General features: G+C 39.6%; 1 protein-coding gene across 2 annotated transcripts in view; it reads right to left on the bottom strand.

Moving 5' to 3' along the window:
- Nucleotides 1–21,757, bottom strand: part of FAF1 (Fas associated factor 1) — a 500,825-nt gene that overhangs the window by 19,339 nt on the left and 459,729 nt on the right. The gene's annotated exons all lie outside the window — the stretch shown is intronic.

Raw genomic sequence — 21,757 nt, 5'->3', positions numbered from 1 at the left:
CTAGGTAAAGATCGGGGTGTGGTCAGGGTGCAGGAGGCTGGGGCTAGGCTGGGTCTGGGTCTGGGGCTGGGTCTGGCACTGCAGTGAGGCCCAGGGGAGGATTTGGCATGTTGATGCAAGTGCTAATGCACTCTGGAACTCCAGCACTGGCTTTGAAAATTACAAGGAGTGTCTAGAAAAGGTTAATCTGCACATATACACGTTTGCAGTTGTTTGTATTTACAATGGGTTTATTATACAGACTTTAAGTGAGTAAAGCATGTCTGCAGAAGCACCTGGAATATTGAGCACAGAACTAATGATTTTTTATTTATGGCCAGATGGAGTCAGATTGGATTGTATGTAAAGCCTTCAAAAGTTTGATTTCTGATATAGCAATTTTGAATGGTATAGTGCTTTATAAACCCCTTATAAAATTAACTTCTGGGGCAAAGTAAATAATTTTGTAAAGGTTTAAATACATCAACATACCTATACATAATCAGTAACAGTCATGCCATTTTATGTTTGTATGGTATGGGGAAAGGACCTGAGTTTTGGGAATTAAATACTGGTATTGACATTTATTGTGCAAGCCTGAAAAATTTAAGTTCTCTAAGCTTCCATGTCCTTACCTGTAAAGTGGTAATAATATCTATCTTTCAGAGAACTAATATACTTGATTATACACAAAATGGCACAAAAATAAATGTTTTTTATTCATTGTCATTACTCCCTACCACTCCAAGTCCTTTGTAGAGTAGAAAGGGCAAAAGCAGATTTTGTGAAGGCTCTGAATTCTCTTCAGCTTCCATGAAATGGCTTAATTCTCTCAAACATATTTTTAAAACTCCTTTGTGTATTTCTTTTAATCTGATCTTTTAAATGATGCGTTTTCTTATAAAAATCTTTCCTCTTCTTCCTGCCATCAACTTAATCATAACAGCTTAGATACACTGAGCACTTACTACATGCTGGTGTTTTATAAGTATCAGTTCATTTCATTTTTACAACAGCCCTATGAAGTAGGTACTATCATCCTTATCTCATAGGTGAGGAAACTGAGCTATATAGAGGTTAAGTAATTTGCCCAAGATCAAGGAGTTAGGAAATGGCAGAGTTGAGATTCAGTCTGGGATGTCAGAATCCAATCTCTTAACCACTACCCTATACTGTCTATCACTATCTCCTTCAAATCCACTCCAGTCACTGCCAGGGGCATTTTCTGGTGTTGAGCCAGTCTCAGGGTTTAAATCTCTATCCTCTGTTAGAAAGCACCACCTAGACTTTCTCCTGGTACCCCAGACTCAACAAATCCGTCTCAAGTGAAATCTGCTTCCTTATCTGTCTTCCTTGATTTCTGTACGTGGTAAATACCATCTCGACATTCAGGCTGGGAACGTCTAAGTTACCTCCTTCTCCACCCCCACCCTCCCACCGGACATAGTTTGACAATCATCAAATCTCACTGATTCTCCCTTTTTCCTGATTCTGCTGCCTTTTCTTCATTCCTACTGATGCCATCTTAGTTCAGATTTCCACAGCCTATTGTCTTGTCTACTGTAATAGTCCTATCTGGTCTCCTTTTTCCAGGCTCTCCCTACTCTAATCCTTCTTGATAAAAATAATCCACAAATTTTAGACAATAAGGAAAAGGCAAAAATATGAAATCAAAAGACCTAAGTGGAGCCATTCCTCTGCAACTTATTAGCTATGTCAATTTGTGTTAGCCACTTGGCAGCTATAAGCCTAAATTTCTCATCTTTATTACAAGGGTTAACACCTATCTTAACTAGTTCAAATTTCCACTAGACTTGTTTTGTGAGGGCAAGACCTTTGTCTAGCCTATTCACTACCATATCCCCAATGTCTCATGCATAAGAGGTGCTCAAATAATATTTGCTAGATTAATACATAGAAGACTCTTCAGTATTTTTTCATCTATTTCAATTCCTTCTGTGTGCAACTTCATATCCTAAATTCCATCACAGAGAACAGCAATTCCCCAACATATGCTGGCTTATATTCCTACGGTTTTTGTTCATACTTCTGCTTGGCAAATGTCCATTTATTTTTTTTTAACTTTTAATTTGAAAAACCTATATACTCCTAGAATGTTGCAAAAATAGTAGAGTGCCTTGTATCCTTCACCCAGCTTCCCTCAATAGTACCACCTTTTTAATTATAGTATAATAAAAAACCAGGAAATTGACACTGGTATCATACTATTAACTACACTATAGGCCTCCTTCATATTTTATCAGTTCTTACGTCTATTCATTTGAGTGTGTGTATGTGAATGGTTATATGCAATTTTATCTCATGTGCAGATTTGTGTAACCACCACCACAATTAAGATACAGAATAAAACTATGAAATTTATAGTCACACCCATCCCCTACAACCACACCCTCTATCCTTATTCCCTGGCAACCACTAACTTGTTTTCCATCCTTATATTTTTGTCAGTGCAAGAATGGTTATATAAATGGAATCATCCAGTATGTGCAACCTTTTGAGATTGCCTTTTTCCACTCAGCATAATGCCTTCGAGACCCATCCAAGTTGTTTCATATATCAGAGTTCACTCCTTTTGATTGCTATTCTTTTTTTCTTTACTTAAATTCAGTTGCTATTCCTTTCTAAAAATACTTTGTCTAAACCCTGTTTCTTCTGTGAAGTTTTACTGATCTCCAAATAAAACTAAAGCCTCTACTATTCCTTGGGTTCCCATTATAGCCAGCATGGGCTATCACAACACTTTTGACCTTTGAATATCTTTATTTGTTCGTTCATCTGTAAGGGCTTTTGGTCACGTTTTGTATCTTTAGTGCCTAGCAAGTACCTGGTAAAACTAGGTATGTATTAGGGCGCCTGGGTGGCTCAGTTGGTTAAGCGACTGCCTTCGGCTCAGGTCATGATCCTGGAGTCCCTGGATCGAGTCCCGCATCGGGGTCCCTGCTCGGCAGGGAGTCTGCTTCTCCCTCTCCCACTCCCCGTTTGTGTTCCCTCTCTCGCTGTGTCTTTCTCTGTCAAATAAATAAATAAAATCTTAAAAAAAAAAAAAAACTAGGTATGTATTAAATGTTCATTAAATTAATAAATGTAGACTAACTTATAAGTTACAGGTAGAAGTATTTTTGAAAATGGCAAAATGCTATGCAAAGGTTCCTAAAAGGCTACACAGCTCATATTATAGTTGGTCTTCATGACTCCAGATTCTAATATTTACAAATTCATCTACTCGTTTACATTCATTTGTAACTCCAAAATCCATACCTGCAGGACTTTTCATGGTCATGTGAGAACACGTGCAGTGTGGTGAAAAATGTGAGTTGCCTGATACCCATGTTCCCAAATGAGGTTGAACCACGCAATACTCTGCTTTATTGTTTTAGCTCTCACAGTATAAACAAATGTCCTTCTCCTGGTAGATTTAGTGTCATGGTTTTTGCATTTTTGTGTTTTTGGGTAATTTTGCTGTTCCAAATGGCCCCGAAGCATACTCCTGAAGTGCTGTGTGGTGTTCCCAAGTTTAAGAAGGCTGTGAAATGCCTTATGGAGAAAATGTGTGTGCTAGACAAACTTCATTCAGGCATGAGTTATAGTATTGCTGGCCATGAGCTCAATGTTAATGAAACATTATATATTAAATAAAGTGTCTTCAAAAACAGAAACACACATAAAACAAAGTTATGTATTGATTGGTTGATGAAAACTTGTAACCAGAGGCTCATAGGAACTTAACTCTGTACTTCTCTTAGGAGCAATATTAAGTATTTGTGGCAACTTTATACAACATAACTACTATGAAAAATGGAAACTGACTGTACTTCTTCAGTTCTAAAACCAACAGCTCCCTATAGCCTCCAGAATGAAATAAGAATACAGTAATTTTTTAACCTCAGGTATACTGCTTACTATAATCTGTACCACTGACACATACCTTTTTGTTCAGTCCAAACAGTGTATTCTTCTTCATGTTGTGCCTCACTTGGCAGGATGTGTTGTCCCGTGCCTGCTAAGGTGATTTCCTGCCTTATCTCCCCCACCAGACTTGGCCTTTTAGACCAAGACCATGTCATAATCATCCTCACACACCCACCACAGTGTGCCATCCCTACATCCTTCTATCCATCCTATATCCACTCACATCTTGGTGGGTCCTTACTCTGTGGTAGGCCTGTGCAAGGCCAGTGTCAGAAACTGGAGGTGCAAAGGCAAATAAGATGCAGTATAGCTACTGCCCTACATGAGCTTACAGACAGCAGACCCTAGAGGACCCTGACATAAATGAGGTAAAAATCTCCAGGAGGAAATAAGCCTGTGTCTCACCCTAGGAAAGATGCCACAGACTAATACAGAAATGTTTCCAGCTATGAAAGAAATCTGCTGGTTTGGTAAAACAGAAGACAGATATTAAACTCTAGATATTTCTAGTTGAACACCACTCTCAAACTATTGTTACTAGGGTTTGATATCCTTACTTGAAAACTGGAGGTTTCCAAAAAGTTAAAATTGGACAAAGATTCTTTGTCTTCTTAAAACCAAAACATGAATGAAAAAATAAGGTGGCGAGAGAAATAATCACCATTACCATCATACCAGTTACTATCATTATATTCATGCTCTGTGGTAAATGCTATATGTACTAAACATCTTATGTTCATTTTTTCATTTAATGCTCACAACAGCCCTTTGAAGTAGGTATTGTTATTCCCATTTTTACCAAGAGATTAAGTAACCTAAGATCGCTCAATGAAGAGCTGATCCAGAATTCAAGGCCAGGTCCATTTGACTCCATAGCCTGTATATGCTTTTGTTTCAGGCTACAATGCCTCTGAAATGTGACTGAAAAGAAGAGGTAGTATTAAATAAATCATCTTTACAGTTTGATTTATATTTGCTTATAAAACAAGCAAGGGAAAATAAATACCAATAATCCCACCTTTAAGTAGCCAGTTTGAAGAAAGTATTCTTCCTCTGCAGTGAGGGAAAGTGGCTGAAGCCTGAAGGACCACTGCAGATTTGGGGGCAAGTTTATATTGAATATGTTGGCTCTCTAAAACATCTCCGATGGACTGCGCGTTCCTCAGTTTCTTTTTTTTTTTTTTTTAAGATTTTATTTATTTATTTGACAGAGAGAGACACAGCGAGAGAGGGAACACAAGCAGGGGGATGGGAGAGGGAGAAGCAGGCTCCCCACAGAGCAGGGAACCTGATGTGGGGCTCGATCCCAGGACCCTGGGATCATGACCTGAGCCGAAGGCAGACGCTTAATGACTGAGCCACCCAGGCGCCCCTCAGTTTCTCTTGAATATCCCCTTGGAAAATACAGCTGGTATTTTGTTAATACTGGTGACTTGAGCTGGTGCCTGTTAGTACAGCTGACCCTTGAACAACATGATTTGAACTGAGCGGGTCCACTTAGATGCAGATTTTGTTTGATAAATATGGTATGGTACTGTCAATGTATTTTCTCCTTAATAAGATTTTCTTTACTTTATCTTACTTTCTTGCAAGAATACAGTATATAATACATATAACATATAAAATATGTGTTAATCGACAGTTGATGTTAAATTGGTAAGGCTTCCAGTCACCAGTAGGCTATTAGTACATAAGTTTTCAGGGAGTTAAAAGTCATATGTGGATTTTTGACTGCACAGGGGGTTGGCACCCCTCACCCTCATATTGTTCAAGGATCAACTGTATTCTTCTGAGGCTATTTTTACCCTTTACTAAAGGACTAAGTTCTGTTACAAATGAAAGTAAAAAGTCAAATGCTTAGAAGTTTCCCAGTTTACAGAGTTCCACCCATATATCCAGTAGTAAACCCCAGAGATGAATTTGAGATGTAAGTATCTTAAAAAATAAAATTATAAAAAAAATAATTAAATTATATGTGCAGAGAAGGGTTAACATAGCAGACTTGACAGCTATTCTTTTGAAAGGCTTGCTTACAAGGTTGGCCCTTGGCTGGCATTTGGGAACTTGGGTTTGGAGAGGCTTCCCACCATTCCCAGAACTGGTAAGAGTGGCTCACTATGACTAAACTGTTTGGGCAAACAACGTAACTTATACTGAATACCTGCTTTCCTTCTGGGATTCTGAAATTTTGGGATATGTCACTGCAGAGGGTACATACATGATCTGTCTCCAACTAAAAACTCTGGGTACTCAGTTCCTAATAAGCTTCCTTGCTTGGCAACATTTCACATGTGTTATCTCAAATCATTACTGGGGGAATTAAATGTGTCTCATGTGACTCTACCAGGAGAGGACATTTGGAAGCTTGTGCTTGGTTTCTGCTGGACTTTTTGCCCCATTTGCCTTTTCTCTTTGCTGATTTGGCTTTGTATCCTTTTGCTGTAATAAATCATAGCCATGAGTGTGACTATATGCTCAGTCCTATGAGTTCTGCTAAGGAATCAATCATTAAACCTTGGAGTGGTTATGGTATCAGTTGGTGTCAGAAGTGGGATTAAAAAGCCCAACCTGACTCATTGAAATATGGTGAAAGCATTGTTTAAGAAAAGAAAGTTTGATGGGATAGGGAATAGTCAACCTTTGGTGCCTGAGTAGATATGAAGTCATTCATACATGGCATGAAACAGCTGCTATCGGTTGTGAGACGTAAAAGTTACCTATGGAATTTTAAAATGATAGATCCAATCCAGGAGAGTTGGCTTCATGGCTCCCTAATTGCTTTTGGCTGCACTAACTAGAGTGAGGGGAAAAAGTGCAGCCTTGTAATGCCTTTGGTTTTTGTTCTCTCAGGTGGCAAGAGAAAAGGATCACAAAATTTCCAAAGGTGAGCTTTGGATAGGCAAAAAAATGCTAAAAGTCTGCATTGTTCTCTCCTTCGAGTAGGGGAGGAAAAAGAGTTAAATTAGTTCCCAGGGCTGGAGCACAATTTTAGATAAACCAGAGGGGGGAAAAAGGGAGAAAAATACTCCAGCCATTTCTTCAGCTTAACTGTTGTCACCTCTGTTGCTGCAATAGCCAAGTATTGCTCCCTTCCCATCTTCCCTTGCATTCCAGCAAGGATCCTCCCCAACAGCTTTAATATTAACCCTATAAATGCTAAAAGTATTGCTAGGTGTTTGAGTAAATGTGCAATGAGAAGAGGGGGGATTTAAAAAAATAATGGTCTTGTGGCTATTGTATCTGGATATATGGTAAAAATGGATATAAAGAATTATATGCTTTTAATTTCATAAATGCTAGAGGAATCATCCTGACTAAAGAAAGCTGAAAAATTGTGTTAGTAGAACACTACTTCCTTGATTCACCCACTGGTGAGTGGGTTAAAATTTAAACTGAGTACTGGAAATAGAAAATGTTTCCAGATTTTTGCTTATTGAAGCCTCTAGAAAAAGGGAGATAACATGGGACATAGAGGCAGTCTCCAGATAGAGACACACCTTGGGAGTTTTAAAAACAGTTTTTGGTTTGCTAATGAGCTCTTATAAAATCAGATCTCTGATCTTTAGAGGCTGATGATTTCCCTGTGTGGTGTGCATATTTCTGAGTAGGTAAATTTGGACAATAACAAAAGGGCTTAGGAAAGCCTCGCTTGTCACTTGAACTCAGAACACTGCTGCCTGGTCTTGTGGCATCTTGGCTTTGCTGCTGCTGAAGAAAAGTTGCTGGCTTCTTTTGGAATCCTAAATCCACAGATCCTAATTGTCTAGACCTGACTCTAAACAAAAACCTGACACTGTCTGTTGTGAGCTGTTTCAGCATCAGAATGTGCTGTGCTGAACTGAAAGCAAGCATAAGCTCAATGAACATTACTTTGAACCTGGAACTGTTGTAAATTTAGGACACCTCTCTGTGGGGCCTGAAATTTGAAAACATGATGAGTATTGCCTGTACTATCTGAGTCACATACAAATGCCTCTAGGAAAGGATTTGTTTTTTTGGTAGGACCATCTAAAATCAAGCTGCTGGGGCGCCTGGGTGGCTCAGTCATTAAGCATCAGCCTTCGGCTCAGGTCATGATCCCAGGGTCCTGGGATGGAGCCCTGCATTGGGCTCCCTGCTTGGCGGGAAGCCTGTTTCTCCCTCTCTCCCTCCCCCTGCTTGTGTTCCTTCTCTTGCTTTGTCTCTCTCTGTCAAATAAATAAATAAAAAATAAAATAAAATAAAATCAAGTTGCTGATTGGTTTATATTAGGTATAGAGACTGACTGCATTCCTAATTTGTGATTCCTGCCAAAAGCTACAAGTTGGGATAGGGCACACCACAAGGAGTGTGACCCCTCTGCCCATTCCTGACAGACTGGACTCCTGACTTCCTTTGGGAGATGTCTCACTGCTGTTGACTTGTGCTCAACTTCCCAGCTTAGTTGCAGTTTGCAACAAAAGACTAATAAACTCTACTTTTCTCACCTTTCTCCTGGTATACACACCTCAGAAAGACAATCTGATTATTAAATGCTGCTGTTCCCAAAAAGGGATTGATATTTTCTAGGATGCTCACCAGAAAAACAAACAGGATGAAAGGGGTGGGAGGTTATGTAAACCCATTTTGAAAATTCTTTGTAATTCAGGATTTTGACCTGACCAATTCCTAAATATGATGTATCTTTCTGGTGAAGTTGTGTAAAAATGATTTTCTATAAAAATCTTCTGTCCCTCTTGCAAATACAATCCTTCCAGAGAAAAGGTCTAGATGAGAGTAGGGGATGATTAAAAAAAAAAAAGTAAAATTATGATTGCTAAATGAAATATACTGATTTTGTAACAAAGGAGAAAAAACAAAAACAAAACCCTGGCATGGGGTAGGGGAGGAGGAAAGCATTAAAATCTTTGCTTTTCTAAACTGTTCCTGGAAACTTTCCTTTCTTCCTAAAGGAAAACTCCCCATGCTGGCTTTCTAAGCTCCTGCAAGTGCTTTGAATTCAAACTGACTGCTGAGTCTACAATCACACATGACAGTGTGACTAAGAGACAGAAGGCAGTTGTCCCAGCTCCTTCACTTCCATACAGAACACCTCCAGATGTTATATACACTCACGAGGCAGATGACCTGGTATTCTGGACAAGCAAATCTATTTGAGATTGCTTGCCTTAGGCAGTCCCTCTGAAACCAAGTGCTGAACTAAACTGTTTGGACTGACTGAGAATCTATGGGTGGGCAGTTAACACACTGGGCCTAATGCGTGTCTTGCTTGGGGTGCTCTAGCAATTAATCATAAATTTTGTTTCCACGGACCATGTATGCCTTCTGGAGATTGTACTTCTTGTGTGTATCCTGATATGACACGGCCTGAGCCACAAAAATTTCAAATAAAACTTTCACATCAGAGATCCACCCTCTTTTGGAAAGCTCAGACCCAATTCATCTTGAAACTAAGCAGGAAATTGTACCAACACATTCCACTGCAAACCTCTTTGGTATTCAGTCCTATTTCCATGCAATCTCAACTAACAGTACTCTGCTTTGTGGCCACAGTAACATGGAGGAAGGAGGAGAAAAAATGCTCCCTTAAAGGAAAATATGCTGAAAGTGAGATGGTGTGGTTTCATCCTACACATAGAGATTTGCCCAGGGGCATGTCCAGCCGGTGAGCTACATTATTTCTTCCAAGCACAAGGTCTACACATTTTATTTTATTTTTTTAAGATTTATTTATTTATTTATTTGTTGGAGAGAGAGGGGGACAGAGAGAGAGCACAAGCAGGGGAAGCAGCAGGCAGAGGGAGAAGCAGGCTTTCCACTGAGCAAGGAGCCCGATGTGGGACTCGATCCCAGGACCCTGGGATCATGGCCCGAGCCAAAGGCAGATGCTTAACCGAATGAGCCACCCAGGTGTCCCAAAGTCTACACATTTTAAAGTATCACATGTCCTGAGCATCTACCATGTGTTGTGTCCTTGCCCTCACATCACCGCTCTTAATTCTACAACCACCTCACACATAGCTATTATTATCTGCCTTGTACAGACAAAGGAACAAGTTTAGAGAGGTTGTGTGCCTTGCCCAACGTCCACCTGGTAACAGGTTCTTTTTATCACTGTGCTGTCTCTCTGTTGACTGCCAATACTCGGAACACATTTTTCCTATACTAGGGAGACTGCAATAAATAGTGGATTCCCTTCCAGGGAAGAGTCTGTTATAACACAAGTGACAAAACGCAGGTCACCCTCATATTAGGAATGAAAATGTGTGTCAAAACTTATTTTTTAAAGGTTAGAGATATGGCAAAAGCAGTGACTTGCTGGAAATGGATAAAAGGAACTCTGCATTACCAAATCAAGCAGCGTGGGCCTCTGCCATTTACCAAGTGTTTTCATTATCACTTTTAATCTTATCATCACAATATAGTAGTGAGGACACATGACATTATCCACACTTGAAAGATGAAGTAACTAAAATATAGCAAAGAGAAATAATGTACTCAATGTAACTCAGCAAATAGATGGAAGTGCCAGCATTAGAACCAAGATCTCTCTGACTCTAAGTACAGACACGATAGGAGAAACTATGGAACCATTTATCAAAATACTTATTCCAGGTATTAGCAGACTATGTATAAGCATCTCTCTAATCTTCCCCTGCTTGGCTGCACTTTTATCAATCTCATTTTAAGTCCTGCAACATCCCTTGACTATTCTTCTGGCTTCAGTCTTTCTTCATGTCAATTTATCTTTCTAGGTTGCCAGTGAGATATAATGGAAAGAATCAGCACCTTCATATTTAATTTCCACTTCCTGGCTATGTGATCTTGGACAAAACACTTAATTTACAAGCTTCAGTTCCTGTATCTGTACAATGGGAATAAGATTTGCCTGATATAATAGATTTTGGACATGTGTTTGAAATCTGCTTCTTTGTGCCTTTCATTTTTTCAACTATAAGGTGAAGATAATACCAAATTCATAAGTTGGTTGTAAGGATTCAATTAGATGACGCCTGTAAAGTGCATAGTATAACTGCCTAATCCACAGTGGGAACTCAATAAACGGTAGATAGCATAAGTGTTGGCAGTTAGAAAGGTGGGAGCTGAAAGGAGGGAAGGAAGACTTATTTTACATGGGTTGGTCAAAAAGGCCTCAATGAAAAGGCAACATTTGAGCAGAGACTTGAAGGAAGGACATGAGCAATGCAGATTTCTAGAGGAAGAAAGTGCACATGCAAGGCCCTGAAGTTAAAAAATGTTTTGTTGTATTTCACAAATAGCAAACATGCCAAGGTAACTGGAAAAGATTGAGTGGAGTCAGAGAAATGCCAGGGAGTCACATCAGGGAGGGCCTTTTAAAAGCTTGGAACTCCCATTACAGGGTTTTGAGAAGTGATTTGCCTTATATATATATTTTGAAGTCTCTCTGGTTTTTAGAAAAGGAGACTGAAGGGGGTAGGGGAGTTGCATGGGTGGAGGCCAAGCAGCCAGTTAATACCACTGCAATAATCTGGACAAGAGATTACAGTGGCTTGGCCTAGGGTTAGTTGTGGAGGCAGTAAGAAGTAGACTTAGGATATATTTTGAAGGTAAAACCAACAGAATTTGCTTATGAGTTGGATGGAGAAATGAAAGACGAGTCAAGGATGACTCCAAGGTTTCTGGCCTGAAAAAAAAAAAGGAATGAAGTTGTCATTTAATGAGTTGAGGAAGAATATAAGAGGAGCAGGTTTAGGGGAGGGTAGGAATCAAGAGTTTATTTTTGACTATGTTTATTTATTTTTTTAAAAGATTTTATTTATTTATTTGATAGAGAGAGAGTGAGTGAGCACATAAGCAGGGGGAGTGGCAGAGGGAGAGGGAGAAGCAGGCTCCTCACTGAGCAGGGAGCTCAATCCTAGGTCCCTGGGATCATGACCTGAGCTGAAGGCAGATGCTCAGGAGCCCCTAGTTTTGACTATGTTTAATTTGAAATGCCAATTACTCATAAGGTGGAGGTGCTGAATAGCCAGTTGTGTGTACAAATATCCAGAGTTCAGGGGAGAGCCTGGGCTAAAGATATACACTTCTGGAGTTTTAACTGTATATATGACATATAAAGCCACAAGACTGAATGAGATCACCTAGATAATGAGGGTAGTAAGGGAAGAGATCAAAGGACTGACATTTCTTGAGTACCTACAATGTGCCAGGCAATGTGAATTTATAAAATATGAAATAATGTACGGGTAATCTTACTTTGATTATAACCATGATGACCATGTCATTACCTTGCTCAACAAATTTATATGAAATAAAGCCAAGCTCCCTTGCCTGGTAGTCTAGATTTTATACAGTTCCCGTTCCTAGAACTTTACTATACAAGTCCCATTTTTCAACTAATCTAGACTGCACTCCACCATCTAGCCATGCCTTGTGCTTTCTAACATTAGCTTCTTTCTTCAAGCTATCCTGGCTGCTGGAGAATGTTGTCCCCTTATCAGTCCAACAAAAATCCTATCCATCTCAAAGTTTTGTTCATCTGCTACCTCCTGGACAAAGCCTTTCCTGATCACCCAGGTCAGCAGGGATCTTGGTCAACTTTGAGTTATATTGCCCTTTTTGTCTGACTACTCTTAGAACCCATTGCATGAACTGCATTATGAGGATTATTTTTGTATGAGAAGCCAGGGTATTCTCAAAGGCAAGGACCATGCCTTATTCTTTGGCATTTAGCACATGCCTCGAAAAATAAAAAGTTTGTTGGTTAGCCTGGTGATGGGTATTAAAGAGGGCACGTACTGAATGGAACACTGGGTGTTATACGCAAACAATGAATCATGGAACACTACATCAAAAACTAACGATGTACTGTATGGTGATTAACATAACATAATAAAAAAAAAGTTTGTTGGTAAACAGAGTGTGAAATACAACTAAGTGTATACTTTACCTACATCTGGCTGTGACTCTATAATAGGAATTACAAAGACAATATGAAGAAATCAGAGAAGACGAAATCTTTGCAAATGTATAAAACTGAGCTTCATTTACACATTTAAAGTATTTTTCTAGATGATAAACTACCTCACTAATTTATTCCTTCCTTTGGAATAAATCAGGAGGAATGATGGCATAGGGATTAGGAGCACAGACCCAGAGTCACAAACTTACGTTTGTATCTGGTTCTGATATTTACTATGACATTGGGCAAGTTACTTAACCTCTTTTGTGCCCGAATTTCCCCATCTCAGTGAGGACAGGATATTGACCTTCAGAATAGTTTTTGTTTGTTTTCTTTTCTTTATTTAAATTCAATTTAGTTAACATATACTATATTATTAGTTTAAGGGGTAGAATTTAGTGATTCATCAGTTGCATATAACACCCAGTGCTCATTGCATCAAGTGTCCTCCTTAATGCCTATCACCCAGTTACCCCATTCCCCCACCCAACTCCCCTCCAGCAACCCTCAGTTTGTTTCCTAGAGTTAAGAGTCTCTTACAGTTTGCCTCACTCTCTATTTTCATCTTATTTTATTTTTCCTTCCCTTTCCCTGTGTTTTCAGGATTAAATGAGATAATGCATATAGGGCACCGAGAAGAGTGCCTAGTATAGTAAACCCTCAATAAATACTATTATTAAAAAATTTTTATTCTGAATGTTTGGTTATTGGATAGTCATCATGATCATCATTTTTCATATTTAGACAGTACCTCACAGTTTACAAAACACTTTTATATACATCACCTTATTTGAGCCATGCTATGGTCCTAGGAGAGGCCAGAATTTATTGCTTCTAATTTATAGAGAAGAAAACTGAGATTTAGAGAGGGGGTGTTCCTTGTTCAAGGTTGCCCAGCTACCCTTTTTGATTCCCAGTCCAAAGTTCCTTCCTCTATATCACTGCCTTCCCTCTATTCCATCTCCTCAATCATTTAAGAGACACTTAAAAACTTTTCAGATTGATTTAGTGTGTAAGGCATTGTTAAGGCACAGGATGCTTCATTTCATTACTAAAATTTATAATTTAGAAAATTATACATTTCTTAAACAAAACAAATAACCTGAAGAAATATAAATCACCCTTGCTAGAAGGAGTATTTTTTCCCCTTTAATTAGAGGGCTATTATACCAGATGAGAGTTTCCTGTAAGACCTATTTAAGAAGTAGCTATATTATTCTTTTAAATCTTTTGTTACCTAGTTTCTTTTGTTGTAAATATTATGTAAACAGTTTACCAGATGACTTCAACCTATAAACGCAAGTGTCCTGTGGTCAAAATACTCCAGAAACATCTATCCTTATAACATCACTTTTGAAAATAAAGCAACTAAGAGGCTTGGGCTCTAGTCCTCCATGGTCATCAACTACATGTATGCTCTCAAGCAAGCCATGTCACCCCAGGCCCTCATTTTCTCCATCTGTTGACTGACACTAATACCGCCTGCCTTGCTACCTCCCTAAGCTGACAAGAAAAGGACTGAGATAACCCTGTGAATGCATTTTGCACCTGAGTACGATCTCTTGGTTTCTTTCAGTCAAGCAGGTTTTTGTGGCTTACTGGTGAGATGCATGTGGTGGGGAAGTAATGGGAGGGAGGGAGAAGAACTGAGCAGGAAGAGGAGATGGTGTGAGATTGTGTATGCTTTGGTAAAGAATTTGGACTGTTGGCCTTTAGAACCACTGATGGCTTTTAAGCCGGAAGGAGATATCATCAAATTTATGTTTCAGAAAAATAACTCAGGAGTCAGTGGGGAGGATGGGTGGGAGGTGGGGTAGACAAGACTGGAGTCAAGGGGAAGGAAACCATAGGTTTAATCCAGCTATGACGATGTGAGCAGTGGGGACAGTGGGAAAGGAGAGGAAAAGAAGAGATTCGAGAGAAGCTTAGAGGCAGACTGATATTGTGACCGACTAGATATTAGTTGTGTTCCATCCACAATCATTATTCTTATTCTCTAAATCTTGATCATTTAGGGATATTGGAAAACCTCAAATAATTAGATGTGGTGCTATTAAAATACCTGGAGGGAATGGAGCAAGCTCAGCAGTGGTAACTTTAACATGTATCTCACTGATTAGATGCTTCATCTTGCTTTATCTTGAAAACAAAGCTTTTAAGATATAGGTAGTTCAATGGCATTAAAGTTTTTCCTTCTGGTTCTTTTCTTTTTTTTTAAATCAGACAGTCTAATATAAATTTAAAATCAATCCCACTGCAATATTAGAGGCATTAACATATGAAAGTCATTGAAATACAGAATATTTTAAAACTTGGTGCTTGGAGCTGCAATTTATTGCATTTACTATGTGGTCTCTAATGTTGATCTTCTAGTTTTATTGTCCTATTGCTCTAATTTTAAAGTGGAGCTCTGTAATCTATTAGCAGAGTTTTAAAAGGAGCCAGTGATCTTAAAAAGCAATGGCCATAACAAAACTTGGGTTTTAATGCTGGCTCTGCTATTTATCATGTGACATAAGTAAAGTGTATCATTTGATCATGCTTTGATTCCTCCATATGTAAAATGACAGCATTGGCCTTGGTATCTCTGAGATTCCTTTCAAATATATCAGTGATTCCAATGACACATTATTTTGTCTGGTTTAGAACATTTGGGTATTTTTTAACATAAATATCCATCATTGCTCTAAAGAAAGAATTCACTGCTACCATGCTTTCTTTAGCTATAAGCTTTTCCCACCTCTTCTGCCTCTCTTCACTTAAGATAATTATAGCAGATACTGTTCACTATGTGGTAGGGACATAGTAGTTTACATTCACTTATTTAATTCTTACAACAACTCTCTGAACTAGATGTTATTATTTTTCTTTCAAAGAAAGAAAAGTGAAGAGATAAACATTCAGCACGGCCAAGTAAGTTGCCCAATGTCATACAGCAGGTATCTGATGGAGTGGGATTCAGATATAAGTCTAACTACAACCAAAACTTTTATTTTTAACTATGCTATTCTGTTTCCATTCACCCAACATCTCTCTGTGCAAGGCTCAGGTCAAATTCATTTCCTTTATAATGCCTTCCCTTACCACTGCAGGCTGAAATTACCTATCCTTCCAACTATGGGTATAATTTATAACGCAATTTGTTTTAAATGTGTTTTCACTAGAATGTGAACTCTTCGAGGTCAGTAACAATATCTTTTATTTCTGTATCATTAGCGTCTGGTATGGAGGTTGGTAGAGTGGCTGCTCAGCAAATGTTTTGCCATACGGAAGAACAAATACATGAATGAAGTACAAATTAAACTACTTATATTTCCTTATGGTGGCAAATTGGATATCCTTGTGTTATTGATAAAGTCAAACATCATCCAACAGTAGGTTTGTGGATACAGACTGTAAGTTCTACAAGGGTAAGAATTATGTCATTTTTCTCAGCACTGTCTTCCCAGTGCTGAGCTTAGTGCTTAATGTAATAAAGGTGGATGGGTGACAGAGGAAGGAATCCACATACTCTAAATTTGAAAGGCTTTCCCCCCAGTTAATTTAAACAAACATTTACTGAGGGCCTTTCACTCTGTGAAAAACCCTGCTAGAAGCTTGTTTATACATTTCCTCTAAACATAGAGGGAGAAAGAAAAAAATGATAAGCTATTGTTATGGAGGGGGAAAAAACTAGAAAGCAGGAGAAAAATAGGAATATATACGTTACTTTTAGAACATAAAGTGTCTTATATTGTATTTTGGGACGCATGCATGTTCGTCTGCTTGGGGGGAGGGGGTTCACATCTATAGATCTGGAGGAAGACATGTTCTCGGGGGAAGAATGAGGGCTGTGTGATTACCTAAGTGACAAGGCACACAGGGCACTCACTAGTCCTGAAGCTAATCTGCCATTACCATCCTCCTTCCCCAGTACTCCCTAGTCATGTTATAAACAGAAGACCACATTTTCCAGTTGCAGATGGAGCTTCTCTGAGTGATATGGATAGGAGTAGACAAAAGAAGAAAAACAGAGGAGGCAGGAAGGGGAAAGGGGGATAAAAAGATAAGGAGGAGGGAAGAGTGGAAAGAAGGAAAGAGAATAAAAAGGATAAAATGGGACTGGAAAGAAGGGGAGGGCTGGGAAAGAAGGAGAGAAAAGGGAAAAGGAAGGTTGGAGGATACTGACAACCTCACACTGAGTGGCACGGGGTCAGTGCCCAGTAAGTCCAAAGGGGAACTGGGAAGCTGTCAGGGGCCCCTTACTCTGACTCCGAGGCAGGGGAAGTAGGGGTTAGGATCACTCCTCAACTTTAGGACTCAACTACTTCAATACCAACTACCTCTCAATGCCCAAGTAAGCAAATGGGCCACTGATGTTCACATGGCTCTAACACATCCAAGAGGTAGAGCTTAACGGCCAAAGCTCTGGTAGTGAATACTTCTTCTCTTGGTAACTGTTGCTAGCAAAACAGACAGTAAAACAACAACGACAATAACAGCAACAGCAAAAATCAAGTCACTCAATGTTCCCAGCACCTTGACAATCAGCTTTTCTGAGGACGGCCTGTGTCTGCTGCTGTTTTGGTTGTCCCACAGTGCTCAGTTCAGTGGTATACCCACCAGACATGTGGTAAATAGTTGGACAGCTGGGAAATCTTAACATGAAGTATTGTTTTGATTGGGGGGGTGGGGGTGCAGAAGAACGTTTACCAGGTCCTATGGTGAGAAATCAGTCTCTGCTTTGTGGAGAAAAGGCTGAAGACACAATAAGAGTTAAGTCTTACGTTATTTGTTATTAAAGAGGCGAAGTCTTAAGATGTGCTTTTTAACAGTCTTTAGTTTGGTTGTAATTTAAGATGACTTTTACAAATTAGATCCTAATCCTTGCAGACACAGGTGGCTGTTAACAGAATAGCCTTGCAAAAACACTAGTCATTTGACTTGAAAGAGCATTCAGACAAGGATGAAGGGCCATTAACTCTCATCCTACCCGTGACTCTAGGAGGTCTAAGGAGTCCTGGGTGGGCTTTCTGGGTTTAGGTCTGGGTCTGGAATCTGGGTGGGCCTAGGGCTTCTGTTCTCATTTGGAACAGCTTCTCTAGGTCACTCTGGAATCAGAGATTTAGGTCAGACTGGAGATCATTACCATTTGACAACAGTAACTAAATACTTATGTGTGAGGTACCATGATGGGAACTTCAGGGGAGGTAGACATGAACATGATATGGACAGCCTTTGTAAAAAATTATAGAACAACAGAACAAGTGCTATGACAGAGGAATGTACAAACTGCAATGGGTACATAGGTGAGGAGCTTGGGAGGAGGGGAGGGCTTCTGAGAGGGGATGACATTTGAGCTGGGCATTAAAAGATGAGGTCAATGTATCATATGACCTCACTGATATGAGGAACTCTTAATCTCAGGAAACAAAGTGAGGGTTGCTGGAGTGGGGGGTGGGGTGGGAGGAATGGGGTGACTGGGTGATAGACACTGGGGAGGGTATGTGCTCTGGTAAGCGCTGTGAGTTGTGCAAGATTGTTGAATCTCAGATCTGTACCTCTGAAACAAATAATGCAATATATGTTAAGAAAAAAAAAAAAAGAAGACAGCAGGAGGGGAAGAATGAAGGGGGGGAAATCGGAGGGGGAGACGAACCATGCGAGACGATGGACTCTGAAAAACAAATTGAGGGTTCTAGAGGGGAGGGGGGTGGAAGGATGGGCTAGCCTGGTGATGGGTATTAAAGAGGGCACGTTCTGCATGGAGCATTGGGTGTTATGCACAAACAATGAATCATGGAACACTACATCTAAAACTAATGATGTAATGTATGGTGATTAACATAACAATAAAAAATTAAAAAAAAAAGATGAGGTCAAACAGGCCAGGAAAAGTGGGGAGGGTGGATATTCAAGGAAGAGAGAACACAGTTCAAGAGCACAGAGGCATGAGAATCTTTTGTGTCTTCCATGAATAGTGAGCAATCTCTTATCTCCTGGTGACAGAAATACGTAATGAGAGGCAGAACTTAAAGTGGGAAAGGTAGGTATGACCGTGAAGAGTTTTTGAAAAACATTCTAAGGGGTCTATCCTCATCCCAGGGCTATAAGGAGCTTTTAATGAGTTTTTATTTATTTTTATTTTTAAAAATATTTTATTTATTTATTTGACAGAGAGAGACGGCGAGAGAGGGAATACAAAACAAGGGGAGTGGGAGAGGGAGAAGCAGGCTTCCTGCCAAGCAGGGAGCCCGATGCAGGGCTTGATCCCAGGACCCTGGGATCATGACCTGAGCCAAAGGCAGACGCTTAACAACTGAGCCACCCAGGCGTCCCTATTAATGAGTTTTTAACAACAAAGGGAATGATCAGAATAGGGCTTTAGAAAAACCACTCTGTGCAGATAATATCAGGTTGACCAAGGACCATAAAATGGACCTGTGATGGATATTGGGAAGCTCTTGATTCCTCCTAGAGAAGCAAGCCTCTGGTTAGACTTTTCCTCTGGGAAACTGGGACAAACTTGATCTAAACTGCTTTGGGGGCACCTGGGTGGCTCAGTCATTAAGCGTCTGCCTTCGGATCAGGTCATGATGGCAGGGTCCTGAGATCAAGCCCTGCATCGGGCTCCCTGCTCAGCGGGAAGGCTGCTTCACCCTCTTCCACTCCCCCTGCTTGTGTTCCCTCTCTCGCTGTGCCTCTCTCTGTCAAATAAATAAATAAAATCTCAAAAAAAGAAACAAAAACACTTCTTTAAAAAAAAAAAGAGTACATTTTCTCTAAGACTAGGTGATTGATCCTCCATTTAGGGCAAATCCACAGTTAACACAGTCTGCACTGAAAAGGCTGAGTGCTGGATCAGTAGAACTTGAAGCGGGTAGGTAGCAGGCTCAAGAACCTTCTGCATTTCACCTCACAGTTCCCTTGCTTATTTGCAACAACAACTTTGTACAGTCTACATTTCTGCCTTGTGGGAAGAGGTCACTAATACTGACCATAAAATCCAGCTTCTTTAGAGATTTGCCCCCCAACCCTACCTCCAGTAATCAGGTTTAAAAATTAATTTGAAAGAAAATAAAGTTTAATTTTAAATGCCAGCAAAGTCCTTAGATTCTATCTCTTCTAGTACTTTCATTTTCAAATGAAAGGCCCAGAAGGGGAGTGCCTTAAAACCAAGGGTTGGGATCTTAGAAGTTCTCATCACAAGGGAAAAAAAATTTATAAATATGTATGGTGATGGATATTAGCTAGACTTACTGTGGCGATCATTTCACAATGTTCACAAATACTGAATTATTATGTTGTACACTAGAAACTAATATAAAGTTATATGTTAATTATACTTAAATACAACAAACAAACAAAAAAACAAGAATTGGGAGAGACTAAGTTAGCTCCTAAGTTTTATAAGTTCTTTAAGAGAGATGTTCATCATAGAACAGTAAGTATGAGAACCAGGCTGATCTTGAACCCCTTGCTAGTGGCTCTTTCCTAAGTGTTTATACATTTAGAGTTTAACTTCAGTGTCAGAATTAAAGTAGTTTCTTACCTGGCTATGCAGTACACAGAGCATGTACACACATGTGTTCCCTGAACATGTTTGTGTGTGTTATATATGAACAAAGAGGAAGAGCTTGGAGCAGTAGGTGGGGCTAGTAAGACAGGAGCCAATGGCCAGCACCTAGGGTCTATTCTAGTTTCCTTGGCTTAGACATAAGTAGTAGGATCCTCATCCCACCTAGGAATTTTGTGGCTGAGTGGTAGGGCTAAACATATACCACTGGCTTCTGTCTCTACTCTACAAATCTGACAGTCACTGTGAGGGACTAAGATGAACCTTAATCAAATTCTTGGTTTTGTGTTTTAGATGAAGTCTAAGTTACTAGATCTCATAAATATTAGATCAATTAAATGGAATCATAGACTATTAAGATTTACTGTGTATCTTAGAGGTAAGCTAGTCTAAGCCCCACCCTATTTAAAGTAGGAACACCGGGAATGAATCCTTCTCCACATAAGTCTAGTACTGCTGAAAAGGAATCAGTTAGTAGTGTTGGTTATCTCCAATGTCAGGAAAACCACTACTTCATGATACAAGATATTCATTCCCTCTTTAGAAAATACTTTCTTATATTGGGCCAAAATTGCCTCCTGTAACTTTCAAATCATTGGTCCCAGTTCTGTCCTTTGAGCCTCACAAAGTAAGATCCCTCTTTTTCATGGCAGGCCTTCAAGTAGCTGAAGACAACAATCAAGTCTCCCATGGCCTTTCCATCTCTAGAGGAAATGTTCCTCAAATTATATGATTCCCAGTTCCCTCGTCTTCCCACTAGCCCTGCTCTAGACATGCTTTTTTTTCCTTCAGGCTTCAGAATGGAGTCTAAGGATTCTTTGAGAGTGAATTTATTTTAGTACAGAGTTGAATAGGACCATTAAGTTATCCTCTCGGGATTATACCTCCAGAAACGCAGCTAGCATTTTCTTAGCAGCCACAACACAATAATGTATATTCAGCTCAATTCAACCATAACCTCTGATAACACATGGTCTTTCCATCCCAAATGTGAGTAATTAATTCTCTAAATTTACTGTGGGAATCTATCTCTGAATATTTCTGTAAAATTCTTATAGGTTCATTTCTTTTTTTTTTTAATTTATTTATTTGAGAGAGAGAGAATGAGAGACAGAGAGCAGGAGAGGGAGGAGGGTCAGAGGGAGAAGCAGACTCCCTGCTGAGCAGGGAGCCTGATGTGGGACTCGATCCTGGGACTCCAGGATCATGACCTGAGCCGAAGGCAGTCGCTCAACCAACTGAGCCACCCAGGCGCCCCCTTATAGGTTCATTTCTATTGTTTTAGTATTTTAAGGTTTTCTTGAATCTTATTTTTCATAATCTATAAATCTGATAAAGTCTTCATGTAAGTTCCAGTAAGCATGGTGAGT

The sequence above is a fragment of the Mirounga angustirostris genome, unplaced genomic scaffold (assembly GCF_029215605.1).
Source record: "Mirounga angustirostris isolate CCGP_5_RB_7025 unplaced genomic scaffold, mMirAng1.0.hap1 SCAF_4, whole genome shotgun sequence".
NCBI lineage: Eukaryota > Metazoa > Chordata > Mammalia > Carnivora > Phocidae > Mirounga > Mirounga angustirostris.
Note: the sequence above shows the minus strand (reverse complement) of the source record. Positions and strands in the feature narration are given on the sequence as shown.